Here is an 11,271-nt window from a genome sequence, read left to right as displayed (position 1 = left end):
AAAAAGAAGTCTGATGAGGAGATGTGGTGATCTCCGAAATAGTGCTATACTTGCCGCTATTTAGACTTTGTTGCTTTTTCAATTTTTCCTAATAAACAATCGTGGTACAAAGCTCAATAAAAATATTAAAAATAAAATGTTAACAAGCCACAATAACATTGACAAATACATAGTTTAGGAAGAGCCTGCCTGAAACTATACAAAAAAGCAAATAAGCAAATGGATGTATAGAATTGACAACAACAACCACGCTGTCGAGTTTAAATAGCGGCAAATCAGCTGCACTTGATAGTAGTTGGTTGAATAAGGAAAATGAATTAGCAACAAGAGTTTACGGGATGTACATAGCTCAGTGGTTAACGCTTCTGACTTTGAACATCGAATTCGCAGGTTCGATCCCTGCTGAAGTCTAGAAAAAAGAAGTCTGATGAGGAGATGTGGTGATCTCCGAAATAGTGCTATAACTTCTACCGCTTAGACTTTGTTGCTTTTTCAATTTTTCCTAATAAACAATCGTGGTACAAAGCTCAATAAAAATATTAAAAATAAAATGTTAACAAGCCACAATAACATTGACAAAAAATAATTATTATTTTTAAATAATGATTATATGTTGATTTTAATTATTTTTCTTAAGTCATCTCAATCGAAAAATGAAGTTTTTCAGTTTTCAGAGTTATGAAGCGCGCGAGATCAGTCGCGGCGCTCCCTCGCGTCACATCAGCCCGTTCGCATGCATGAAGTAACAGTCGTTTTGAAATTTACACAATAAAGCACGGATTATTGCAATGAACTTAAGTTTAACAACACTTCTTAATACTTATTAAAAAATGGATATTTATAAAAAAATCTCTAAAAATTAAAGGGCTGATTTTTCCAATTTAAAACCCTTTTTATAAGGTTTCACATCTAACTTCTTTTTTAATGCGGCATTATGGACGGCGGCCACTGTGATGTAGAGGTTAGCAGCGCATGCTACCACTCCGCAGCTCCTGGGTTCAAGACCTGGTCAAAGCAACATCAAAAAAAATATAGAAAAAAGGTGTTTTTTTATTAAAAGCGATCGCCCCTCGGCAGGCAATGGCAAACCTCCGAGTGTATTTCTGCCATGAAAAAAGCTTCTCTTAAAAATACAATCGCCGTTCGGAGTCGGCGTAAATCTGTAAATCCTCAATTCGGAGGAGAAGCTCGGCCAAACCATAACATATTTGTAAGCGCCAATCTATTATTATTATTATAGTCGTATATCTGAAGATGTCTTGAAGATTTTCAGATTTAAACATCAAATAGTTCAAAATGGGGATGTCAATGGCAAAAATACATCGTTGTTTTTCCTCAAGTCGATGCATCGAAACTTGCATCGATACTTGTTGATGCATCGGACGACGTACATCGATGCATCGATACATATAGATTTTTCCTTCACTATGGAAATAAAACAAATACAATTTGAAACAATTTAACAAACTTTTATTTTGATTTTAAGTATAGAGTAGTAGCGACTCAAATAAGTGTTCACGTGTAGATTTCTTTTATTTAATTATTCAATACGTTTTTTAAGTTAACATTTTTTGTTATTTTTTAGAAAAATAGTGCTCATGCTTTAACCAAACCATGTAACAATGTTTCAAACTTTATATAAAATTCAACAAATTTTCATTAATTTTTTAACATTTTAATATTAGTGTTTAGAACATTTTAGTATGCAGTTTTATAGCTCATAAAAATTTTGTCTATTAAAGTGCAAGTAAGTAAAAGAAAAAAGATTACAAATAAAAGCAATTGAAACTTGCCCTTTATTATTCTAAAATTTTATGAGCTGTAAAACTGCAGCTTGCTTTCTTTGAATTTCAGACAAAGCGATGTTTGGGCGTTCGATGCACTAGAGATGTCTCGACGCATCGACTATTTATACATCGAGTGGTAAATTTTCGATGCATCGAAGCAAAACATCGATATTTTCGATGCATCGATGTGTTTTCGACATCCCTAGTTGAAAAGTATAACAAATAATAGATTTGTGCACGAACGATTGATCTCGCGCGCTCTAAAACGCTTTGTAACTAGAAAAAAGGTACCACTTTTATTGATGATTTCTATCACGGTTGCCGCTTGTTAAAAAAATAACCAACCAAAAAACGTAATTTTTGTTGGTTTTTCATAATTTTTCATTCTTAACTGTATTTACTTTTAGAAACGGGTCATATGACTAATGTATAATGTATGTAAACATTAGTGTGTTCAACTGTGTTAACGAATCATTATTTTAGCAGAATGAACGCTTATTGGCTCTGTGGCACACATACTGTATGGAAAATATCTTCGGTGCGAAGGTAGAGGAAATGCAACGACTGATGCGAGAAACGTCGCGCAATGTGTTTTGAGACTTTTCACAGTGGTTTTCACGAATTTTCTTTAGTTGAGAGAAAATCGTCGCCTAGTCAACGTCGTCTTCTAACTTCGAAAGAACCGAAATAAACATTCTGATCTAGTCAAAACGACTAAAGCAGACTACAATTACACCTATTTTGGGACTTAACGAAAATAACGAGACTAAGGAGAAAAGCGAAAAAGTTCGTAAATGAAACTAAATAAAATCGGCTTACATGAGAAATTTTAAATGTTCATAGGGGATTATAGTTTTACATATGTATATAAATACAATACCTATAGACTGTATTTAATTTTTTTGCAAACTAGTTCATGTGCTTTGTGAAAAAAATTGTGTTGCAACCAAAATACAAGCAAAATAAAAAAGAAATCGAAGCGAAATAGTGTCCTAAAAATTACAAATTTTATATGCACCCGTTAAAAATTCAAGGCAAATTTTAAATCAATATTGTAAAGCAAATATTTAAAATATCCAAATAATACATGAAGAGGAGGTAAAATATAATATTTAACGGATTTTTCAGAGAACAGTGTGCCAAATTTTCCACAGCAACATCTTTAAATTTAGCGAAACAGAAGTTGCAGCAGCGGCGGCGGCATCTTTTTAACAAATTGTCCTAGTATCTGTGGCGCATTAAAGCGTAAAATCTCAGAATCTATATATTCTGACAAATTAAAAATATATACAGCCGTAGTAGTAGCAGCAGATATATCGAAAACTTTTCAAGGTGAGTTTATTTTTAGAAATTCGAAATAGCTGAGCAGAAGATTTGTTTTCGAAATGTATCTGCTCTTCATATTTCATTTTGCTCTTTTCATTCAATTCTTCAGTTATTTTGAAGATTTTTTGACAATAGCAGACCATTTAATTATATACATATGCATAAACACAAATATATATGCACACACACATATATGTATGTACACATCCATATGTATGTACATACCGATGGATCCATAAATATGTACATATGTACAACTCATAAGTAGATAGATATGTACCTTCGTACACTTATTTGGATATGTACCTACTATATATGTAAGCATGTGCAACTAAAACTTTGTGTTATGTATTTACTGTGTGAATTTATCCAAATGTTCATTCATATTTACTGATTTACATAGAATCACATCAGAATACAACTACATAATATATACGTTTCTTTGGAGAGTTTTGGCATACAATTTTCGTCCTTGGTTGGCTCTAAAAAAGCCAAAATCAAATTTCGTTAATGCATTTATTTAATTGTTACCCGACCTTAAAGTTTATTTTGAAGTTATTTGTTTTCATTCATATATATGCATATCGTCACTTGAAATGCAAAAAAGACGTAACAAACATCATCATTAAAATGCAAAAAGTCATAACTAATAAAAAATTCTAAATTCACTTTTCGATTTATATGATGGATTTCATCGAATTACAACCACATCATTTTATGAAAAAAATTAAAATATTAGTCACGACTTTTTCCATTTCATTTACGATGTTGTTACGTCTTTTTGCATTTCAGGTGACGATATATGTATATGGCCCAAATCGCCGAAAACGAAACCAAGGGTAAACAATCTTTTTCTCAGGTTTCGCAGATTTTTTATTATATCTGGGTCAAACATATTCTAAGGTGTCGGACAAGTTTAATATTAACACGAGTCTCCTTCTCTCAAACATAAAAATTCACTTAATCCTGAGATACCTTTTAATTAATGAAAATTAAAAAGCACATCATGAAATGAAAGGGTAGTTTAAATTTAAGGACCACCACTTTTTTGCATTATACTTGCCTCTCTTTGCTTGCCTTGTTTTACTTTGAAGTTAATAAAGAAAGTTTTCGACAAAAAAATCAGTGATTCGTTTTTTATATGCAAAAAAATTCGGCAGTATTTTTTACAATGAAATGTAACAGTCCAAAATATCAAACAATTTTTTGGCGCGGAATCCACCAGGCTAAAAAAATTGGAAAATATAATTTTCTTCGAGCATTTTCGGCCTTCTTTCAAAATATTAGCTGTGCCGGAAGAGCGATATTTTGATACATGTTCTTAAAAGCTTCAACGCGCAAAGCAGATTTTAAAAATATTTTTTTCCCATTCGATATTAAATCGTCAACATCACTGAAGCGAGCTCTAGTGGTCTGAAACTATCGATGGCACTATCGATACTATCAATGGTTTTTGATTATCGTACCACCATCGATAGTTTTTGATAGTTTTGGTTTTTCCTATTTTATTGTTTTATCGCTTGTGGTCACTTTTAATGTGCATTTGATAAAACACCATTTAATAAAAGATATTTCGGCAGCGTATATTTACCAACACTTTCCTGTTTCAGCGGGTGTTTTGTAGTGATGGCACGATTAATCGAATAACCGATTATAATACTATTTTCATTCGGTTAAGGATTTAATTGTATCGAAATTTTCCATTCGATTAATCGAGCGACTAACCGATTAATTTTTCAAAATAATCGAAAATAAACCATCAAACATTTACTAATTTACTCTCAAAATAATGTATGAATCCAAATAAGTTGGAATGTTTTTTACATTCTCGTATTCTGGAAATTTTTTAAACGATATTTTTGCCAAAACCCGCAACACAAGCTTAACCTAAGTAGTTACTAAAAAATCACAACCCAGGTATGCACATATTTTCATTTTTCGTTACTGAGTAACGAATACAACCCCTGACTCGAAATACCGAATCGCTACTCACATAATAATCTCGTTACTCGCATGTTCCGTGTGCAGAACAAATTTCTGAAATCGCTTTTTGGCTGTTCACACAGCGAATGAGTTTCTGGCAATCTTTCTCGATACTAAAATGCAACCATGGGCGGTGGGGTTGTCGCATGGTGCAGCGAACAATGTATTCTATCATTCTTGGTTTGATTGCTATTTCTCTTGTAAAAGCGAGAACGAAAACGCAAAATCTGTGGTCATAAGCAATAATCGCCTAAGTCGAAAAACCTGAATTCGCGAAAAGCGATTTAAAGCTTTGGGTTGTAATGTTAACCTTATGGGGAAACTAAAAGACTTTCATTTATAACTTTTTAAATAGAATAGGTAACGAGGTGGGAGTTTGTCGTAGACATGGAATAATAGTTGCAGAAAACGATAGCATATATAACTCAATTCTTTCCTAAGTCGACTTAGGCGGTTATTGCTTACGACCACAGAAATATAGGTTATAATTAACATATTTGCCGTGTGAACAATAATTTAACGATTAAGTATATTAAGCAAAATAATATATTTCAAGCATTTTTGACATTTAATTCAACAATATTTTTTATCATTTTACACAAATTCTCGATCAGTGCCACACGGCAACACTCGATTAGTTCGACAGCACTTGCAGAAGAAAGAAAAATTGCTAGTGCAGCACAAGCATGTTGAAATATATTTCCGAAATCGATTTTCGCTCTTGCAGTTGCAGTCACACCTTGCAACTTTTATTTCTAAAACTGATTTCCGAAAAGTGACAGAAAGATCTTTCTGGCTGTTCACACATCGAAATAAAATTTCTCTTTCTCAATTTGACAGCGAATTGCGTGCGAAAGACGGAAATATTGCCACGTCTGACAGGCTCTTAAGTCTCGAAAATCCTGGTATTATTTGCCTAGAATTCTGGGATTTTCGGGATTTTTAATTTACACTGGTGGCAATTATAGAAACGCTTTATGTTGAATAGTTTTGGCTATACTTCTTTTGTTTATTTCATATTTAAATTTTTTTTATAAATGTGTAGCTCAATATACATATAACACCTTGCGGCAGGCAATTTTACACACAAAAAAAAAATCAATATATTCGCCAAACCAAGGGCCAAATATATTAAAATTGCGTTCTTAATTTTTCTCTTTGACGTTAGGATTTTTAAAAGAACTTTGAAATTTGAAAGATATGAGTAATTCAAAAAATGAATGCAATATACTTAAAAACAGTATGGGTATCAAATGAAGGAGTAGAGTTAAAACACATTGGCCCGTAGTCATAGAGAAGTTAGAAAAGAATTAAAATTGTGTTTTATTGTAATCACCATTTTAACTCTTTCATAGTCAACTTAAAATGCATTTTATGGCGATTCCAAAAAGTTTTTTTTTTAACATAAAAATTATTTTATTTTGTTTTATTAAATTTCGTTTTATTATCTTTTTTTTCATTTATGGTATATCATATAATTATTTCGTTGTTGGTCAAATTTTTTGGAGTTTAGTTTTAATTAAAAAGGTCACAAATAATTAAAAAATAAAAATTTAAACAATATTTAAAAGAACAAAAAAAGATGCAACAAAAATTTTCCCTGGCAGTGGGATTCGAACCCACGACTTCCCGGCTTGCTAAATCCGCAATCTTGCAGCGGACACAGGTTGAACTAATTAAAGTACTCATATTTCTATATATTGCCAGATCAATTTTTTCTCTTCATATAGATAGCACTGTTCTCTCTCATCTTAACGAAAAGCTGTTTCTAAGATGTCTATGATTGACACAACTTAAAAATCTATTCTAAACTTAAAACTTAAAAGGTATTGAAAATACCCTTTTAAAATTTTATCCTTGAATATCCTTGAAATTTTTCAATTCTTATTTTTGAAAAAATTATATGTTAAGGACTAAATTTATTAGCTTAAAGAAGTAAAATAGATTAATGGGACATTTTCAATTCCTATTCGTCTTTGTGAACCCAATATAATTATTTCATTTGGTACCCATACTTTTGGTTTACATTGCACTGATTTTATTTTTTAATAAATTTTGGAATTAACCGTATCTTTGAAATTATAACGATCCCTGACCGTCAAAATTTTCCTTTTGATGCAGAAATGCATCTAGATGCTCTAGGAATATTTCTGCATCAAAAAGAAATTTTTGAAAAAATGAAAAGGAATATAGACAAAACAGATCGAATTAAGGCGCTTCTTTTATTTCTGCCACCAGGATTATGAACTTCTTTCAACCAGAAAATACATTTTTTTTATTTAATTTCTTTGTTCATCGAGCTTTTTTCGACATTAAAGTAATTTATCAGATATGTACACACTAAAGTATTACTAAATGCATATAAATTTAATTACTGCCTTTCGTTTTGTTACTTATGAAATAATTTTCAATTTAAATTAAAAGTAGAAGAGCTTCTCAAACCACATTGATGCAATTTTTTCATGTTAAGTCGTTGCAAAATAATAAATATCTAAATCCCGGGACTGATCCCGGGATTGAACCAACGATATCCCGAAAATCCCGGTACGAACGAACATTTCCTTAACCTAGGAGATTCGTAGTGATGAATCGTGTGAGGTACAAGTGCTTGATGTATCAAATTGTTCGAATCGATACAAAAGTATGATGCGTGTATACATATGTACCTTGCAGCAAAATTTAGAGACAGTCTGGCAAAGCGCTAGTTCCGCCCCACAAATCTCAGAACTGTCTCTGAACTACTGCAAAAGGAATACAGAGCTGGACGGTTGAAACTCATACATACATATGTTGCTAGTTGCGCTGTCGTCAATGTTACTCATCCTGTGGTGCGATTCACTACGCGATTTTAACAACTCTTGTTATTGTTAAGTCAGCTAAACGACAATTTTAACAATTTAGCTACTCAGTAAACGTTTCCCTAACAATATTCGTTAGCGCCCATTCAGCTGTTGTCGCTAACGATAACTAAGGCCGCTAATTTGACGACGTTTAGATTGGTGTTGTTAATAAAACATAAAAATGCACAGCACCGCTAGCAAAAAAATATCAAAAATCAAAGGATTTTTCGGAAATATCAAACTTAAAGTGCAAGTACTAAAATTTAATGGGCTACAAAACTGCATACACAATTCGTTTATTATTCTGATAAAAAACTTGAAGTTTTACGAAAGTTTGTTGAATTTTGTTTAAATGTTGCACAAGGTTTGAAGCTACAGTTTGTACGATTTTAGGTGCAGAATAAACTATTAAAACAAGTAATACAAATTAAATAACAAAAAAAAAATAGTTTGTTACAACACTTGTCTATATTTGTTCCGGTTATAATTTTCCAATAGGGCGTAAACAAATATAGAAAAGTGGAAGTTAAAAGGTGAAAGCCTATTTTTTTAATCTTACAGGAACTGAATATGCCCTGAATTTAAGGGAATTTAATAATTAAAGTTTTCAATTTAATACGTGTACATCGTTTATTAAAAATATAAATATTATATATCGTTAGCTTAGAGAGAAAAGTAGCTAAGTCCACTTTTTATGAAAACACATATATTGATACAAGAGGCTAGAGAAATTAAGAATGCGTCGATTCGAAAAGGGTAAAGGTCCATGTTTTATGCTTTCTCGGTTATAAATATTCAATGAAAGGAAAATTTGCTAAGTCCAAAAAAGCTCCGAAAATGCGATAAGGCCAAAATAGGTCGAAATCTTTAATAAAGATCGAATCCCTCTGATTCGTATGGAGTTTTGCTTTGCTTTAAACAGGCAAAATGTTGTATTCAAAGTTTTGCGAAATACTTGAAGAAAATGACTAAAAAGTTTTCTCCTCTCGTGTACAATTACTTAGCAACTTTTCATTCTAAGCTAGCGATATGTATGTTAATATTTAAAACGGTCTTTATTAATCATCATGACACTAGCATAATACAATCAGTCCTCAAAAAAAAAATGTGCAAAATGTGCATACAGTGATTTTTTTTTTAATATTAACAATCTTTTTCGTGTTAAATGTTTTTTGTAAACTTTTTATTTACAGCTGCGTGTAAACTATGTCAGCAAAATTCAAAATTATGGTGTTTGCTACTTATGTGTATTTATTTATTATTTTAAATAATTTTATTTTTAGCAGTTCCATCTACTATATTTCAACAGAAACCACATAAATGAAAGTTTCAAAGCTTGCATAAAATTAACAAAAATGAATCAAACTTAAAAAAATTTACTCCAAGCTTTCTAACTTTTTATTGATAACCTTTATAAGATTATCGGGTGTGCAGTTTTGTAGCCCATTCAATTTTAGTCTAATAAAGTGCAAGTTTCATGTTGCTAAAAGTTACCCTTGATTTTTTAGAATGTTTTTTGTGGAGGGTGTTGCGCATTTTCTTCCACATAAATTGCCTGTGAACTTTGAGCTCACACGAGCGCCTTGGCATATGCAATGGATTTGTGCCCAATAGCGGCAGCACAGTTAGCAGAGCTGTAAAACTGTGAAATCATTTGAAATTAAAAATCATCAATTTTATATTATTATGTTTTCATTGAATTCTCCCTTATTGAATAATGCGGCTTATAGTTTTCCAATTCTACATTCACTCAAAGTAGATACGATTGCACACATTTCCATATTCAAAGAAAGATTGAAAAAATTGAATGACGAACGATTCACTTTTAACACTGAATAAGCACTCAGATGAATGCAGCTTTTGCTATGTGTGCACACATCCACTCAGTACCAATCAATTGATATAAATATTTTGAACACACAAAACCCTCTGAAAAATACGCCAGGTTGCATTTTTTTAAAAAGACTTCAAAATTTCAACACGAAAAATAGTTAATAGAGCGTTATCATCAGTTTTTTTCACTTAAATTTGTACAAGGATTTATAAGAATAAAAAATATTAATTGGAGAAATATTTTTTAGCGAACGTGTCGTTAGAATGTCATTATGAAAAATATAAATTATAATTTTAAATAATAAATAATTTTAAATTTAAATTATAATTAATAATTATTAATGATTTTAACATCTCTGTTTAGAAAATTGTCAGCTTTCCAAATAAGTGTTACCAATATACCATTAATAATGCATAATGCATAAATTAGNAATAATGCATAATGCATAAATTAGTACATACATATATAAGTTAATATAAACTAACAAATTTAAGAGCTTCTGGTTCTAAATTTAGACATACATATACATTTCATTATTTAATTATAAAAATTTTTGATACAAAATTCTTCGTACTTTTTTTCGTCGCTATTGAGTCAAGCAGTTAATGAAGATTCGAAAATCGAATTCGTTGGTTTGTGGAGGTTTTTTCATTTACAATAAGCCACAAATTATCAACATTTCCAACAAAAAAATATTTAACAAAATTCGTTGGTCTCTATTTTCATTAACATCCTTTTCCGAAAGTGCAATATTTAAGAATTTATACCCATTTCATTGAGCGCGCTTTTTAACCCAAGTTTTGGTTTGTTTGTTAACATCAAAACTACATATCGACACCTAAGTGGAAGATCGACCTATCTCGGCAGCCAGTTCGAAAACTCCCTATCTCAAAAAACTGTTCTAGAACACCCTATTTCAGAATTTTGTTGAAGAACGCCCTATCTCAGAATGCGGTTCAAAAACGCCCTATCTCGGCAAATTGTCAATATATTTTCATTTGAGATAGGGCGTTCTTTAACCAAATTCTGAAGTAGGACTTTCATAAAAAGTTTTCTGAGTTAGGGCGTTTTTGAATTGGCTGCCGAGATAGGTCGATCTTCCAATCAGGTGTCGGTATATTAATAAAAAATGATTAAACATTGTCTGCTGTAACCTATTTTAGAAATAATTTATTTATTAGGATTTGCAATTTGAAAAAATCAGTTCCTTCCAATTTTGGGAATCAAACGGGACCCCACACAAGCAAAAATCGTTTTCTACAATCTTTATTAACCTGAAGGGCTAGACAACAAACAACCGCTATGCGAACAAAGTTATAATACCCATGTGCACAAATGCGCTCGGGTGTAATTATTTCTTAAAACATTATTCTAAATGTATGTTTTGAGCAAATTGATTTCAAAAGTTAGAAATATGTCCCATTTTTCAAAAATGTATAATAATAAACATGTGAGTTTTTTAGCAATTTGTTTTCTGTAATTAAGGAAATATTGAATTTTT

General features: G+C 31.3%; 1 protein-coding gene across 17 annotated transcripts in view; it reads left to right on the top strand.

Moving 5' to 3' along the window:
• Positions 1-11,271, top strand: part of Zasp52 (Z band alternatively spliced PDZ-motif protein 52) — a 442,143-nt gene that overhangs the window by 33,565 nt on the left and 397,307 nt on the right. For 13 of the 17 annotated variants that reach the window (XM_017628721.1, XM_017628652.1, XM_017628741.1 and 10 more), the window contains exons 2-3: positions 2,274-2,573; positions 2,916-3,119. The exons of 1 other annotated variant lie outside the window; for it this stretch is intronic. The gene's annotated coding sequence lies outside the window, so the exon portion shown is untranslated. The remainder of the gene's footprint in view (positions 1-2,273; positions 2,574-2,915; positions 3,120-11,271) is intronic. 3 more of the 17 variants (XM_017628603.1, XM_017628636.1, XM_017628621.1) reach the window with 2 other exon arrangements.

This window comes from Rhagoletis zephyria, unplaced genomic scaffold (genome assembly GCF_001687245.7).
Source record: "Rhagoletis zephyria isolate East Lansing unplaced genomic scaffold, Rhagoletis_zephyria_1.1 Rzeph_scaffold_00077, whole genome shotgun sequence".
NCBI lineage: Eukaryota > Metazoa > Arthropoda > Insecta > Diptera > Tephritidae > Rhagoletis > Rhagoletis zephyria.
This window is presented reverse-complemented; position numbering and strand designations above follow the sequence as displayed.